Here is a 17,913-nt window from a genome sequence, read left to right on the forward strand (position 1 = left end):
GAGTTTTTGACCAAAGAATTCTCCAAGTTCTGGAACTTGGAAGAAAAGGACTTTAAAATTGTGTCAGCTTTCAGACTTGGAAGATTCATAAAGAAGGAGAGGCCCAGAGACTGTTTGATAACATTGAGATCAAAGGAGGAAAGGGATAAGATTTTGGGACTACACTTTGTAAAATCACTGGAGGTGTTGGATAGAAGAATTGAAATTTATAAAGATATCCCAAGACTACTGCTTGACCTTAGAACCGCCTATTCTGAACTTGTTAAACTACTAAGGAGCAACGCAATTCCATTCAGGTGGGAATTTCCTCAAGGATTATCTTTTACCTTTAGAGGGAGAAAGGTCAAAGTGAGAACACTGGAAGAGAGAGACAAATTCCTGTCTACACACGGAGAGGACCTTCAAAAAAGAATTGAACTACCTTCTGGGCCTGAGGCAACGCCAATACCAACACCAGCATCTGTGGAACCTGAAGACCCTGAGAAGATACCACCCCTTGAAAAATAACCAGATAGATCAGGATGTCTCTGCAACTGTTGAGCTGGAATATTAATGGTTGTAACATTCCGGAAAAAAGGAAGAAAATATTTCATATATTAAAAAAAGAACAATTGGACATTATTTGTTTACAAGAAACACATGTGACGAGGCTCCACAGAAAAGTGTTAATAAATAAAAGATTGGGCCAGGAATTTGTATCGTCGGACAAAGTTAAGAAGAGAGGCGTGGTGATATATGCAAAAGAGAGCCTGTCACCTAAATTCCTATTCAAAGATGAACATGGAAGAATTTTGGCTATTGAGATACAATATCAAGGAGAGAAACTGCTGATATTAGGAATCTATGCACCTAATGAAGGGAAATCGGAATTTTACAAGAAGTTGCAGGAGACAATGCTGGACTATCTAGACTACAACAACATCATAATGATGGGAGATATGAATGGGGTCGTATCAACTAACATGGACAAGTCACAAAGTCAAAATGTTACAAAAGACGGCAGACTACCTAAAACCTTTTTTGAAATGACTGACAATATGGATTTGATTGACATTTGGAGGACAAAGAACCCACTAGGAAGAGAGGGAACATTCTTTTCTGAAGCCCAACTGACCTGGACAAGAATCGACCAAATATGGATTTCTAGAGGCCTGGCACCTAAGGTCAGAAAAGTGGAAATCTGCCCAAAGACCTGTTCCGACCATAATGCAGTAAAGATGGATATGACACTATTACCAACTGGATCCTTTAGATGGAAGATGAATGACAATTTGCTTAGAGATCAGGAAATTACCAAGAAGGCCCAAAAAGTTTTGAAGGATTATTTTGAGATAAACATGAATAATATGGTGGAAAAAAGAATAATCTGGGACGCAAGCAAAGCTGTAATGAGGGGATTCTTGATACAACAGAATGCAGTGAAGAAGAGAACACAAAATGAGAAAAAAGATAAGATCCTGGATAAAATAAAAGAATTAGAGAAGAAACTAAGAGTGAATCCGAAGTCACAGCCAACTTTGAGAGAAATTAAACTCTATCAAACACAATATTCTAAATTGATAAATCAGGAAATTGAATGGAAGGTTAAATTAATGAAACAAAAAACGTTTGAGTCGGCGAATAAATGTGGAAAACTGCTAGCTTGGCAGTTGAAGAGAAGACAAAGATTAAATACTGTTACAAACTTAGAGGTTGATGGAAAAAACATTCAGAATCCAGTGGACATTAGAAAGTGTTTCCAGAGATACTTCAAAAAACTATACACCCAAGGGCCGCAAGATGATGTTGAGATTAAACAATTTTTGGCAAAAAACGGATTATCTAAATTGTCACAAGAAAATAGGACAATCCTGAATTCTAAAATAACACGACAGGAGATTGAACAAGCTATCCAGAACATGCAACTTGGCAAATCTCCAGGACCAGATGGGCTGACCTCCAAGTACTATAAGACATTGAAAGACTACTTGATACAACCTTTGATGGAGGTCAGCAATGAAATTATGGAGGGGAGGAGGGCACCGGAGTCGTGGAAGGAAGCGTTTATCACATTAATACCAAAGTCGGAAGCTGAAAAGACACAACTTAAGAACTACCGTCCCATCTCTCTCTTAAATGTGGATTACAAAATATTTGCAGACATTTTGGCAAATAGATTTAAAAAAGTTTTAAATGAAGTAATTCATAAGGACCAGGCTGGCTTTCTCCCAGGAAGACATCTGTTTGCTAATACAAGGAACATTATTGACATTTTGGAACTTTTGCAAACAGATATAAATACAAAAGCAGTTTTAATTTTTATAGATGCGGAGAAGGCCTTTGACAATATCTCCTGGAAATTTATGATGGGAAATTTAAAAGAGATGGGAGTGGGACGGGGTTTTGAGAATGGGATTGAGGCGATATATTCAGAACAGAAAGCTAAACTGATAGTTAATAATGTGGTTACGGAAGAGTTTAAAATTGAAAAAGGGACACGACAAGGTTGCCCTATCTCCCCTTTGTTATTTATTTCGGTTCTGGAAGTGCTATTGAACATGATTAGAAGGGATCAGTTGGTGGAAGGAATTCAGGTCGGTCAGAAACAATATAAATTAAAAGCTTTTGCAGATGACCTGGTTTTGACCTTGCAGAAGCCAGAGCCCAGTACGAAAAGAGTATTACAACTGATTAATGACTTTGGTCGGGTGGCTGGATTTAAATTAAATAAACAGAAAACTAAGGTTTTGGGGAAAAACTTGACTAATACAGAGTCAGAACGGTTTCAGAATGAGATGGAACTTAATGTGGTGAAAAAAGTAAAATACCTAGGGGTAAACATAACAGCAAAAAATCTAAGTCTATTTAAGGATAATTATGAAAAATGTTGGACAGAAATTAAGAGAGACTTAGATAGTTGGTCAAAATTGAAACTTTCTTTGTTAGGCCGAATTGCCGCTATTAAGATGAATGTATTGCCAAGGATGTTGTTCTTATTTCAAACACTTCAGGTTCTGGACAAAACGGAGTGCTTTCAGAAGTGGCAGAGAGACATTTCCAAGTTTGTCTGGCAGGGCAAAAAGCCCAGAATTAAGTTTAAGATATTAACCGATGCAAAACAAAGAGGGGGCTTTGCCCTGCCAGACTTAAAGTTGTATTACGAAGCTGCAGCGTTTTGCTGGCTAAAAGACTGGCTACTTCTTGAAGACACTGATGTGTTAGATTTGGAAGGGTTTAACAATACCTTTGGATGGCATGCATATTTATGGTATGACAAGGTTAAAGCAAACAAGGCCTTTAAGAACCATATTGTCAGAAAATCATTGTTTAATGTCTGGTCAAAATATAAAGACTTGCTGGAAAATAAAACACCAAGGTGGCTTTCACCTTTGGAAGCCAAGGCCCGAAAAAGACCCAATATGGAGGCTAAATGGCCAAAATATTGGGAAATACTAGAAAAGGATGGAGACAAATGGAAATTGCAGAGTCTAGAGAAAATGAAAGACAAAGTGCGAGATTGGTTACATTACGCTCAGATCAAAGAAGTTTTTAAAAATGATAAGAAATTAGGGTTCCAGGTGGAGAAATCGAAACTAGAAACAGAATTGTTAGAACCAAAGATTAAGGTACTTTCAAGGATGTATAACTTGCTGTTGAAATGGAATACACAAGACGAAACGGTTAAATCGGCTATGATAAGGTGGGCACAGGACATTGGGCATAATATCATGTTTGAGGACTGGGAGAGGCTGTGGAGTAATGGATTGAAATTTACTGCATGTAACGCCCTGAAAGAAAATGTAATGAAAATGATTTATAGATGGTATATGACCCCAGTCAAACTTGCTAAAATTTACCACCTGTCTGATAATAAGTGTTGGAAATGCAAAGAGTGCGAGGGAACGTTCTTCCACCTCTGGTGGACTTGCCCTAAAGTGAAGGCGTTCTGGGAAATGATTTATAATGAACTGAAAAAGGTATTTAAATATACCTTCACTAAGAAACCAGAGGCTTTCCTTTTGGGTATTGTCGGCCAAGGGGTGGCAAAGAAGGACCAGACATTCTTTATGTACGCAACAACAGCAGCAAGGATACTTCTCGCAAAACACTGGAAAACTCAAGATCTACCCACACTGGAAGAATGGCAGATACAACTGATAGACTACATGGAACTGGCTGAAATGACTGGCAGAATCCGTGACCTGGGAGAAGAGAGGATTGAGGAGGACTGGAAGAAATTTAAGAACTATTTACAAAAGCATTGTAATTTGAGTGAATGCTAAATAAGATGCTAGACTAAAATAACCGAGCACCACTAAATTTAGAAGTTTTTTTTAAGAAAATAAGTAAGACTGTGAAAACTTAGCTCCTTTTGAGAATTATATGATTATGAAATATAGAAGGGATATAAGATTTTAAATAAGATGATAAATTGCTGACAAAATGTTTCAACGATGAAAATGGGAGCGGGAGATGTGAGGAAGTCCAAAGAAAATGTGAAAATATGTCAAGAATGATGTTACATTGTTTATTATGTCTATTTTTATTGTAAAATTTAATAAATTGCTTTAAAAAAAAAAAAAGAGAAGAGGAGGACAGTATAGATTCAAAGGCTGCAGAGGGGAGATACTGGGAAATATTGGGAAAGCAGCAGGAAGAAGAAGCACCAGGGGAGAGACAGCTAACAGACTCAGTGCCTCTAGAAAGCATTCCTGGCCGCCCCCTCCCAGGACCAGGTGTGCATTGAGAGTAGTAGAACAGAAAGCTCAGAGGCAGAAAGCACAGATCAGCCGGTGGAGGGATGACATAGAATAGGAGAGACTGAGGGGGTGGCAACGCCATTATCTAAGAGAGACAACATTCCTTCGTCTCTCTCTGTGAATATTGAATAAACTACTTGGTAAGAACTCTTCTTGTTTATCTGCTTCTTGGCTGTCACAGTGGGAGGGATAGGATTCCCTGAAGCCTGACGATTCCTTTCCAAAGCCTCCTGAATAAACTTAGCAATCATGGGACAAGATGGTTAGTCCTCTTATGGATTAGTACTTGTTTATGGATTAGCACTGGGGGTGGGGGGAACCAGAAACAGAGAAAAAAATAGCAGTTCTTACAGAACGGGAGATAGGATGTGGGTTCACCCAAGGATCTGTATCAGGATCTGTACATTCAGTGTATTCAGAAATGACCCCTAGTTAGGAACGGGCATGATGTAACAAAATGACATCAGCATTATTCACGGTGTTGAATACCCAAGCAAATAGTGAAGAGTTCTGATATGCTCTCCAAACAACATGAATGGACAGCAACATGGCAAATCTTGTGCAATGTAAGTGTAAAGTTATGCACCCTGTGAGGAGAGCAGGATCCTAATCTTATGTATACATTGATGGGAAGAGTAAAGGTAAAGGTACCCCTGCCCGTACGGGCCAGTCTTGACAGACTCTAGGGTTGTGCGCTCATCTCACTCTAGAGGCCGGGAGCCAGCGCTGTCCGCAGACACTTCCGGGTCACGTGGCCAGCGTGACGAAGCTGCTCTGGCGAACCGGCACCAGAAGCAGCACACGGAAACGCCGTTTACCTTCCCGCTAGAAAGTGGTACCTATTTATCTACTTGCACTTAGGGGTGCTTTCGAACTGCTAGGTGGGCAGGAGCAGGGACCGAATGACGGGAGCTCACCCCGTCACGGGGATTCGAACCGCCGACCATGCGATCGGCAAGTCCTAGGTGCTGAGGTTTTACCCACAGCGCCACCCGCGGATGGGAAGAGTAGCTCTGTGAGAATAAGGGGGTTCCTAACAACTCTCATCACTCTGGGCAGGCTACAGCTTCTGGGATTCTTCTGTGGGAGGCCATGAGTGCTTAAGGTGTTATGATACAGCTTTGAACATAGAGTGCAAATGGGGCTCTAGAATGGAGTTGGGGTGGGAAAGAAGAAGAAGAGTTTGGATTTGATATCCCGCTTTATCACGACCTGAAGGAGTCTCAAAGCAGCTAACATTCTCCTTTCCCTTCCTCCCCCACAACAAACACTCTGTGAGGTGAGTGGGGCTGAGAGACTTCAGAGAAGTGTGACTGGCCCAAGGTCACCCAGCAGCTGCATGCGGAGGAGCGGAGACGCGAACCCAGTTCCCCAGATTACAAGTCTACCGCTCTTAACCACTACACCACACTGGCTCTCCAAAGGAGAATTGAGAGCAACAAGGCCGTACTTAAAGCTTGAAGCATCTCCACAATGGAGTAGGGGATCTTGCTGACGAGGACAAGTGATTTCTTACTACTGACTGAGGTGGCTGAGAACAGTGTGTCACACTCTTTGCTTCACGGAGGGACAACTGTATATTTTTGGCCATCTGTTATAGATGCTCTTTAGCTGAGATCCCTGCATTGCAGGGAGTTGGACCACATTACCCTCAAGCTCCCTTCTAACTCTACAATTTTATCAGCTGGTAGTGACTGTAACCAGGAATATATTGGGGTCATGCTGGGTAGCTCAATGGAAAACATTGACTCTGTGTTGCAGCTGTGAGGAAGGCTAATTCTATGCAAGGAATTACTTTTTAAAACATAAAAAATAAAACTGTCAATATCATAATCTTTGATACAAATCTGTAGTGTGGTAACATTTTGAACACGCTGCAGGCCTGAAGCCATCCAACTCTTGAATGATGTAATTCATGGTCACAAGAAGTGGTGATGATTTTATGCAAATTTCAGGTTCACAGGCAATGTGTTTCTGAAATGCTTCTGGGGGTGAAGAACAGGAGACCCTATTGTGTTCATTCCCTCTTTGTTGGATTTTCAGAGGCATCTGGCTGGTCACTGTGAAAAAAGGTGCTGGACTAGGTGAACAGTAAGAATATAGAAGAGCCTGCTGGCTTGACTCAGTGTCCCTTCTAGTTAGTCCATTATCCTGTTCTCTCTGTGGCCAACCAGATGACTGTGGGAAAGCTGCAAGCAGGACCCAAGGACAACTGCACTCTCCCCTTTTGTGGTTTGCACCTTTATTGCCTCTATGGAGGCAGAAAATAGCCATCATGGCTAGTAGCCATTGATAGCCGTCTCCCCTGTGAATTTGTCCAACCCTCTTTTAAAGCCATCCAACTTGGTGGCCATTACTGCCACCTGTCGGCGTGAGTTCCACAACTGAACTATGTGCTGCATGAATAAGTACCGTATTTTTTGCTCTATAAGACTCACTTTTTCCCTCCTAAAAAGTAAGGGGAAATGTGTGTTCGTCTTATGGAGTGAATGCAGGCTGCGCAGCTATCACAGAAGCCAAAACAGCAAGAGGGATCACTGCTTTCACTGTGCAGCGATCCCTCTTGCTGTTCTGGCTTCTGAGATTCAGAATATTTTTTTTCTTGTTTTTCTCCTCCAAAAACTAGGTGCGTCTTATGGTCTGGTGCGTCTTATAGAGCGAAAAATACGGTACTTTATTTTATCTGTCCCGGATCTCTCAACATTCAGCTTCATTGGTTGTTTATGAGTTATAGTGTTATGAAAGAGGAAGGAAAACTTTTCTCTATCCACTTTCTTCATTCCATGCATAATTTTAAATTTTTTATCATGTCACCTCTTACTTTTCCTAAGTTAAAAGGTAAAGGGACCCCTGACCATTAGGTCTAGTGGTGTCCGACTCTGGGGTTGCGGTGCTCATCTCGCTTTACTGGCCGAGGGAGCCGGCGTACAGCTTCCGGGTCATGTGGTCAGCATGACTAAGCCACTTCTGGCGAACCAGAGCAGCACATGGAAACGCCGTTTACCTTCCCGCCGGAGTGGTACTTATTTATCTACTTGCACTTTGACATGCTTTCAAACTGCTAGGTTGGCAGGAGCAGGGACCGAGCAACGGGAGCTCACCCCTTCGTGGGGATTCGAACCGCCGACCTTCTGATCAGCAAGTCCTAGGCTCTGTGGTTTAACCCACAGCGCCACCCGCGTCCCTAAGTTACAAAGTCCCAAATGTGGAATCCTTTCCTTTTTGGGGACTTCCTCCATCCTCTTGATCATTTTGGTTGCCTTTTTAATATCCTTTTTGAGGAGAAGTGACTAGAACTGTATACTCTGTCTCATTGATCCATATGATCTCCCACATTTCCCTACATTATGAGCCAAAATAGACCACGAAAACTTTTGATAGGCTAGAAGATCTTCCACTAAAGTGTTTCCTCTGTGATTGAATAGAGTTGAGATGGAATAATCCTTTATTGCCCTACTTTTGCCCTTTCTGTACCGTGTTTCTTGTTGGTCACTGAAGAAAACAAAATGGACTCTTGGTTTAATGTACTGAAGGAGTCTGTTTACACAAAGTAATCTACCATTCTCACCTAACATGGTTTTTCTTGTGAATGGGTAAGTGTCTTGGCTAGGCAGATGTAAAAGAGCAGACAGACAGACAGACGTCCTTATGTTCCTTTCTGCTGCTCTTTGAAAAATTGAGCTTCATTATGGCATATCACCCTTTACTGAAATCTCCCTTTCTTGATATTTTCATGAAAAGATTAGTGAGGCGTTTCTGTTAGAACAATTGTTGGACTTCTTCCTATGGCCCAGTTTTTCAATCAAGGGGTGATGCCTTTTCTGGGCTGTGCCACTCGAAGTTAGCTTTCACCAGTTTAGTGAATTTCACCAGCCTTCTCCAACTTGGTACCCTCCAGATGTTCAGGACTTCAACTCCCATTAGCCTCCCATTTGGAGAGTATCAGTTTGGGGGAAGGCTGAAGACTCTTGGGACACTGACTGGACAGCCTTCATATATTTATTAGCACTACAGATTATTTGTTTTGTATCCTGGGCTTTACTTTAATTGCATTGGCTAGTGCATGGATGGGGAACCTGTGGCCTTTCTGATGCTACCGAATTATAACTCTCATCATCCTTGGTCAATAGCCATGGTAGCTGTGATTGAAGGGATTTGGGTCCAAGTTCTCTATTCCTGTACTAGACAATGCAACTGAATCATGCCAGTCAAGAAAATTATACATTATATACATATTTAAGATTACACATACAGTACTTAGTACTTCTGAACTGTATCCAGCTAAGGTCTACTCAGATTAGACTCACTGAAATTAGTAGGTTTTAGTTAGTCATGTTCCTTCGTTTCAATGTGTCTACTCTGAGTATGGCTAGCTCTGGAAACAGCCCTCTGGATTTTGTCACCCTGGGCTTTTTTGGGTGGAAGAGGAGGATACAAATTTAGAAAGGCAAGTTCCCAGAGGCACATAGCCCCAGGACTAAAACATCAGCACGAGGGCTTGGCCACCGCAAATCAAGGACAAGAGAGAGTATTTCGTATCATTCACACTTCAAAGTCATCCACTGATTAGACTTACCCAGTGAAGTACATGTGTATTATAATCTGTATCAACCCTTTGTGCAAAATCCATGCAACCTGTTTACAAACTGGAATATAGACCAGTTCCAGCATCCCTAACCTGAACCCAGGAAAATAGTATGATCCATTGATGGCAGCATATCATAAATAATTGGGACAAGAAAGCCATTGGTATCCCCCAAAACCTTCCATGAAGATTATGGCTCCTAATAATAGTATGTGGAAAGAGGAACGTGCTGCTTAGCATCAAGGTCCAATTTAAGCTCATTCTTTTGTTTCTTAGGATAGAACTGGGAGCACTGTTTACTTAAGAGCAAGTCATCTATGCAATTTGCTTTTCCAAGCAGTATGTATTTAGGATGGGATTCCTGGTGCCCCAATGGAACTGGTGCAGGAACAGAGGATGGGACATGAAAGAGACCGACTAAGCTGCAGTCTGGACACCCTGACCATTATCTCTCTTTTTTTAAAGCTCTTTCTTTCCTTTAATGACACATTGCCCGTTTCCACCCCAGAGCCACCTTATGATACGGCCCTGGGGCTTTCAAAGCCCTCTACACTAGTCTGGCGGAACTGGGCCGAGCCCAGGACCATCCATCCCAATCAAAGGCGAAGCTCTCCCTGCTGCCTTCAACAAGCGATGCTTATCTCTTGGGTCAAATCGAGCTGGTACTAGAGATTTGACCTCAGATGCCCTGCGCCACGCCCTCGCCAGCAACCAAAGTCTGCATTAACGATGTTGTTATTTCCTTCCATCAGAAACCTCGACGGGGAAGGCTGTCTCTGCTAAAGCACGTCCATAGTGTTAGGAAATGGGGGGGGGGGTGTTTTATCTAGTAGAAGAAGAACCGCGGGAGGAAATCCCCTTGATTTCTTTTGATTAAAAGCTGAGATCTGTACAACTCCATTTGAAGGGCGCTGTGCTCGACATGCAGCCTGCACCTATTAACCGACTGACCCAGGAACCACTGGCTTGAATCCGGTTTGCTTTAATTTATCAGTTGAAATAAACCAATTACTGACATCGGATCAAATCGCCTTCAGAATCAAGAAGTTGTCCAAATATGGACCAATTGAGAAGTCGATCAGATAGATACACACCGGTAAATTAATTATGCCCGCCAATGAACCTTAAACCAAATATAAACCAGACTACTGTAATTAATTCCACTGGATTCACTGGAACTGAATTAAATCCAAGCACTCCGGCTGAACTCGTTTTTAGACCAGTTAGCTGGTTAGAGATCTAGACAACGAAAGACTTGGAATGATATACAGTTAATATTTGCGTTGTGCGTGTCCCCCGATCCGCAGCAGCAATTCTGAAAATTATGCACCGTTTTCACTAATGCAGACACCCTTCTCCTTTCCTATATGATTCAGTGCAGACGTCATGTGAATTGCAATGAAAATGTGCGTGTACAAAATCGCAGAAAGAGCGCTGGGAAATTTATGGAGGTTATTCGCATGGCTTGCACCAAACATGGAATGAACGAGATGTCTTTTACTAAAGACTCCAGCTTTGTAAATTACGTCCACCGCGTATTTTACCGCATGGGAAATGGTTATTGGGATTAGATTTTGGGGGGCTAACATTCTAATATAATAAATATGACAGGGACTTAACATACTTTGTTAATAAATATGACAGGGACTTAACATACTTTCGGGACGTTTGTTTTGTTTATAGATTACGTGCGCGCAACCTCTTCGATCGTGGGTCGATCGGTCCTTCAGTCTTTGCATCTCTTTCAGACATATATGTAGGCAGGTCGGATGATACATAAGGCACGATATAAAGGTTTGCAAGAGATGTAAAGAAGGAAGAAAGGAAGGACGGAAAGAGGTAATAACCTGTTCGGTTCTACATGACCCCATAATTTGGAGACACTTTCAAAATGAAGTAAGGAAAAGGTCTTAGCAGTGATTTATAACCGCAGCCAAAAGAATCTGGTTTTACATACCCCGCCCAGGTCTAATTAACCCTTCCATTGTTCAGATTTGCTTCATCGCGATTTCAGTGTATATTAATATTTGTTACTCCCAAATGCATCTGGGAAGATACCTACGACTTTGCAGTAAAAGCTGGCAGACGGTGCAAAGGGGGCCTCCTTTAGAGTGTTGTGGAATATAACAATTACGTGAAAGGCACACGAGGTCCAGCTTTCCCCCTCTGCCTTATTTAGGCATCCATTCGAAACATTGGAGAATTACAATGTTGATGCTCAATTTTTAAGGAGGAACTCGAGTAATTTCTTTTATTTAAAAGACAGGACAGGTTGCTGCTTTTTTTTAAAAAAAATGAGGAAGTCGGAACCAGCCAAAGCCAAAAAAATTGTTTGTCGCACTGCTTTTAAATTGCAGTCTTATACATAGATTCCTAGGGGTGAACGCAGTGGTTATAGGCATCCACAGAATTGCACTACCCATTGCATTTAAAAGTGCCAGAGTTTGGATAGAATGCTTTTATAGTGATTTATAGACTTCCCAACTGTTCAGATTGTTGCTAATCCAAAATACAATAACTAGATTTTAACCAGTCAGGGTAAAATTAGTCAGTGAGATTAAACTAACTACAACAATGCACTTGAGCCGTTTGAAATGAGTTTGCGTGTATATTTATTTACTGCATATAAACAGAAGCGGATGCCCAGATTACTACTGCGCTGTCTCCTATAGCCCTCAGGCGTGACAGTCTTCGGAGACAGTGCACTTTCACACTAAATATTGAAGGGGTAACAGGACTCTTCTGAATCTGACTTCGTTGCAATCATCCTGTTGGCAGACTTGGATTGGATTAACTTGAAAAATGGCAAGATACTCCGTATGTAAGAGTGATAACATGAAGCACCTCCTCTTTGCCTACCAAGATTAATCATAGAAGTCTCCTTATGTGTTTAGATTCTATGCCCCTGGTGTAGAATTTCTTACTTTAATTGTGTGCAGAGACACGTACATAGATGGCGCTATATAAATAAATGTTAATAAGAAAGTGTTGTTTGCATTTTTTCCCCCATCATTGCAGCTACCGCTCAGTCTCTTCTCCCCTTTTGCCATTTAATATGGTTTGAATTGCTTCCTGCTTCTGTCATTACTTTTTTTAAAAAAACCACTTGTTTCTGACTGTGAGTTAAAGAACCAAATGTGATGTTGTTAATAATACACAAATTGTTCTGTCCATTTTATAGCCAAATATCGCAAATATATGTGCACATATATGCACATATTGCCTTTTCCAGTTTCACGTTGTCTCAAAAACATTTGCAGAGTTGACTTTCTAGAGAGCTGAAGAATAAATGCTCCGATTATTTCCTTCATTGCAGCGTTTCAACTCTAACATTGTCGTAAAAATAGACTTAATAAAACAGCGATAATTACGTCATTATAGTTAATAGCATCCATTAACAAATTAGGCTTTCTGCTTTGCTAAATCTGATTCTCTTTCAAATCAAGCTCTTTGACGTTTTGTGGGTTGGATCAGAGACAGTAGAGCCTTTCTTTACATTTGTATTTGTTGTGTTTGAAATGTGGGGGGAGGGGACTGAGATAGGAAAATCCAAAATTAGTTACTGATGATTCAGCATAATGAACATTATTATTTGACAAGTTTGGGTCTCTTGGGAATTCTCAATAACACAATACACACAAATGAAATATATTCAAACTTGCATTTTCCGAAGGATATTTTATTAAGTGTTTTTAACATTGATCTACAGGTTCGGCAACAAAAATTTCAATCCAGCGTCCAGCCTTCTTCCTTGTGCAGATTCCTAGAACTCTGAAGAAACAAATTATTTATTTAAATCTTTTTATGGCGCCTTCCCAAGAGTCAAGGAAGCTCAGAAAAGCATAGAAAAAGAACCGTTTAAAACAGATTCTATATTCTGCACATTACATTTTCCTTTCCAGGCAATTTTCTGTATTAAACAGGTGATGTTTAGGATGACGCGTGGTTGTTGGGTTGTCATTCACTTTGAGCGAGGGCGCTGGTCGTCTTTGAAGGATTTGCTCCGGGGTGATGCAGCAGACGGTTCTGGACCTTTGAAGTGGGGCACTTTACACCTGGGTGTTTCATCTGAATGTGTGTGTGTGTGTTTTCAAGATCGAGAGGAGATGAATAATACCCGGAGGCACTCACTAAATTTCACCAACGAACCTCAGAGAACTGTGGTGGGCGTGATCCTGGCAAAAAGGAAGGAAGACACCACAGCCAACCACCTCAATGCACACTCTCCCGAACTTACGGGAAAACGGGTTGGATACAACTACAATAAATAAATAGATAGATATTTCCTATTTAGATACAGTGGTACCTCGGGTTACATACGCTTCAGGTTACACACTCAGCTAACCCAGAAATAGTGCTTCAGGTTAAGAACTTTGCTTCAGGATAAGAACAGAAATTGGGCTCCGGCGGCGCGGCAGCAGGAGGAGGCCCCATTACCTAAAGTGGTGCTTCAGGTTAAGAACAGTTTCAGGTTAAGAACAGACCTCTGGAACGAATTAAGTACTTAACCCGAGGTACCACTGTACGCACCAAGCACAAAAGGAAGTTCTTAATCTCGTTTACTTTCACTTTGGCTGAATCATCAGTGTGATGTGAAGAGGGGCTTCAAATGGCGAAGCTTAGGGACTTACTAGAGAGAGGTGGTAGACAGAAAGGGAATGACATGGATCTAGGCTGCAGCCCTGTACGCGCTTCCTTGAGTGAAGATCCCCACGAGCTCATCGAGGACGAGTGCTGAGTGTAGACACCCTATGGGATTGTACAGCAGGAGAGAGAGAAAGAGAGAGAGAGGTCACAACCCAATTTCAGAGTGAAGAAGAACCGCTTGAGATCCCGATCCCGCGCTTAACAGATCATTCATAGGTTCTCAGTGGGGCTCTTTGGCATCAGCGTTTAGCCTGGACTCGGGTCAAGGTCTGCCGGGGATTGGATCTGCCCCAGTCTTTAACGCGCAGTGACCAGGCACTTTCGTTTTGACAAACATTTCTAGTCGGCCTTCAGGTTTCAAGGTAGGCTCTGTGGTTTAGGAGGCTTATCAGATCACTTAATCTCACTATATAACGTAAATCCACAGGGTCAGGGAGCAGATCTGGTTAGAATCATCCCACTAATGGCCCGGGGGGGGGGGTTGCTGCTGGAGAAGGATAGGACTGCCAGTTTAAGGGCCTCTTCCGAGACTCTCCTCCCTCTCATTGCTTCCTGTTCCCTGCAATTACACTACCGGTTTGAAGACGATCCGCCAAAGGTATTCTGTCGCAGGCATCGCCCACTGATGGAAAGGCTTTGAAAAACCAAGGAAGCATTTCCCTTCCCACGTTTCAAAGCAGCCAGCCGCGCAATTTACATTGGCGGGGCTGGACCGAGATTGGTATAGGGCTGTCTTTCTCTTCATCTCAGTCGCCCACCAGTCAGGAGATAATCAGCGCTGGGGGGCAGGGAGGTCCGTCAGAATTTATCCCATGTGGTGTTACTGTTCTTCTTACGGTGCCCTTATTGTAATATGGAGCGTCTCTATCCCGGATAAGGCGGGATGCTATCACAGAGGAAGAAAGAGGCGAGCTGAACTAAGCAATCAACCTCTTTAGAAAGAGCGTGGAAAACCTTCTACTCTCTCAAAAGCCCCGACTGAGAAGCCACACAGAACCCTCACTCTTCTGTTCCGTGTTAACGAACACGGAATAACTCCTACCCTTAATTTTTGGCTATGACTGAAGGCGGATTTAAACTGTGACTAAGGCGGATTTAAAGTAGGGGTGAAAAAAAATAGATCACTTGATGTTCCGCTTTGACTACCACAACCACCCATTCATTGGCTAAAGGGTGTTAACAAATCCGGGTCTGAGTATACGCCCTAGGAGGAAAATGAGGGGAGCCTCCTGTCTGGCCAGTATGAAAACTCCTCCCCTCTCAAGGAAAGCCGGTGCCAACTCGCCACAGACCTGTCAGTTTGCCAACAACCCCCTGCCCCGGGAAATCATTAGGCTCTGAATTAACTCCTTTCTCCTAACAGTTTAAAGACTCTCTTAAGCTGTTTACGGGAAGGGACTTTCCATGATTCTTTCGCGCTTCCTTGCTTTGGATGTGACACGGAAGACCCAGCTTAAGGGAGGAGATCTCCAGCTCTCTCTCTTTCCCTCCCTCCCTCTGTGTGTGTTTTCCCAGTCTTTCCTTGTTTCCCATGGTGGGCGTTAAAAAGTCAACTGCTCATCACTAACTTCCTCCCGCGTGTGACTGGAGGGGCGGAGGCCCCCTGTAGTAGGAGACCCCTCCTCCCCAGATGGTACCCCAGATCAACTGAAACAGCGGTTTCAGTTCTCTTGATTTCAGGAACGGATGCACGTTCTTCCTCTCCATCCCCCTTGACTTATCCAAGGAGGTCTTAAGGCTGCCCAAACTTTCTCAATCGACAACAACTACAACAACGTTCGCAGAGGATAATCAACTATGGAACATGCCTCTGACGACCCATTTGATCTTATAAAAGTAATTAATTAACAAGGACTTTAATCGCATTCAACACAGAGAGACTTACTACCGAGTAAACGTATTTAGCCTCGCATTTATTTGAATGTGGCTTTTGTTTGGCCTTAACACATTTAAGACTGGGGTGTTAAGCCTCTCGCCTTGAAGTATGTCGGAGATCTTGCTGATTATAGTTGCAACTCCATCCACAAACCTCTTACAACAAACGAATCCCATTGAAACCGACCCCCCATATATATATCCATATATATTGCTATCCTGTTAAATAGGTTGCTTTGTGTTTAGGATCGGAATGAGTGTCTGTCAGCTTTCAGCGCAACTGGCACCCCGATCCTAAAGACTTGAGAGCCAGTGAGACACCCCTACCTTCCCAGGTGAGTGCGTTTAGGATTGCAACAAGGGCGCTGACCAAACCTTACTGACTCAGAGCCAAACCGAAATTGTTGAGCTTAATGTCTAATAATTTCACGAAGATTTACTGAACGGAGGCATGGAAACAAAGAACGCATCTGGAGTAATTAAAACGTAACATTTCCACAGTAAGTAAAATGTGCTACTTACGGCGGTTCCGTCCATGGAGTTCCTCAGCATAATATGGTTTTCTAGTCCTCCTCAGAAATAATACCCTGGTCTTTGTACTGGAAACAGATCCTAGATTTTTTTTGCTTACTTGTTTAGACTCACCCCTCCTTCCATCCCCATTTACGCTCCTTCAACCCAACCCTTTCTCTTGAAATTATTAAGGGGGAGGGAGTGTGTACTTGCCTTTGTGCGTTTTGTTGTTTTGCTTCTCTACAAAAACCCTCAAAAATGCCCATAAATTCTTTACCAGACTGGAAACATTGATTGAAGGTTCATTACAGCGCAACTAACATTCTTTGAAAATAAGGGTAATAGGATGGTTTAGCGGTCATTTGATATTACTTAACAAACTGATTTTCTAACTGCAAAAAAGGAGGGATACATTGAAAAGATTACTTATGTTAAATGACTGCGCAAAAATGCAAGAGAAACCGACGTCCACAACACATTCCTGATTATATTTTATTAAAGGAGACAGAATGTGGATCTGAACCTACTGGCAGATCTCTGATTTACAGCAGATCAGCAAAAATTTCTGACACCCAACTGTGTATTAATGGCAACAACCTATGTGACTTGTGTCATCCATATTAAAGGATTGAAATGAAGACAATTAGCTAGGCAGGGACTTTTGTATAAAAGGGCTCAGAGTCACCTTGTTCAATAATTCTGTGGGGTTTTTTTGTGTGGTTTTTTTTTTGCAGATGGCTCTGGTTGGTAGATCTTGGCAAAACAAACAAACAAAGTAGATCCAAAAAGCCTAAAGCCCGCCCGCCTGTGCACTACAAATATCTGCTCTGTCGCTTGAAATTTGAATAAGCTGCCGCTTGATTATTTCTGTCGGGTTGAACCTTATCAAAGCATCTTCTGGTCCTGTGGAGGGCGAGGAAAAAAAGAATTATATATAGGATAGTGATTGAAATAAATTATCATTAAGGACAATAAGAATGGAAAGTACTTAGGACATCAATCAAACTGCTTGCCTGTATATCTATCAGTATTGCCACCAATTCTCGAGTTCAAACCAGATGGCTTGAATGACTCGAAATCAAATAGTGTTTTATAAACGGGGTAGGTGGCATATGTTAATCAGAACAAGTGGCCTAATATTCACGAATGGGTCCTTATCTTGCAAGCACAACTTTCGAGCCGTCCGATCTGTAAAGAATAAAATAAAGAATTTCCCGGGGATGAGAGAGGAGGGAAATGTGTGTCTTCTTCGCACGTTTCAGCCGTCGTGGATCAAAGGTGCAGTTCCCCCCTCTAAAAAAAATAATGAAAAAGGTATTCAAATCAGATCGAAAGGTTACTTAACTCTCCCACTGAGGAACTCAAAAGAAACGCAGCTTTGCAGTTGGATCTCATCCGCCATCTCCCTTTTCACACTTGCCTCTCGCATCCATCCTAAGCGCTTGTTACACCTGGTACATCTCTCATCTCTCCCCTCCCTTCTCCGACCCCCTCCACCCCCACCCCCACCCCGCCTCCCCTTTAACTCTTCTCTCCGGCTCTTCCTTTCATCTT

The 17,913-nt window shown here is 42.2% G+C and overlaps 1 long non-coding RNA gene across 1 annotated transcript; it reads right to left on the minus strand.

Annotated features, from left to right (window-relative positions):
- Nucleotides 1–12,982: 12,982 nt before the first annotated feature.
- On the minus strand, nucleotides 12,983–15,919 carry LOC308460102. The gene is made up of 2 exons (XR_013978482.1): nucleotides 13,956–15,919; nucleotides 12,983–13,087 (listed from the first exon to the last, which is right to left on the minus strand). It is a non-coding gene; the product is annotated as an uncharacterized lncRNA (long non-coding RNA).
- Between the last annotated feature and the right edge of the window lie 1,994 nt (nucleotides 15,920–17,913).

The sequence above is a fragment of the Podarcis pityusensis genome (assembly GCF_964106645.2).
Source record: "Podarcis pityusensis genome assembly, chromosome: 12".
Classification (NCBI taxonomy): domain Eukaryota; kingdom Metazoa; phylum Chordata; class Lepidosauria; order Squamata; family Lacertidae; genus Podarcis; species Podarcis pityusensis.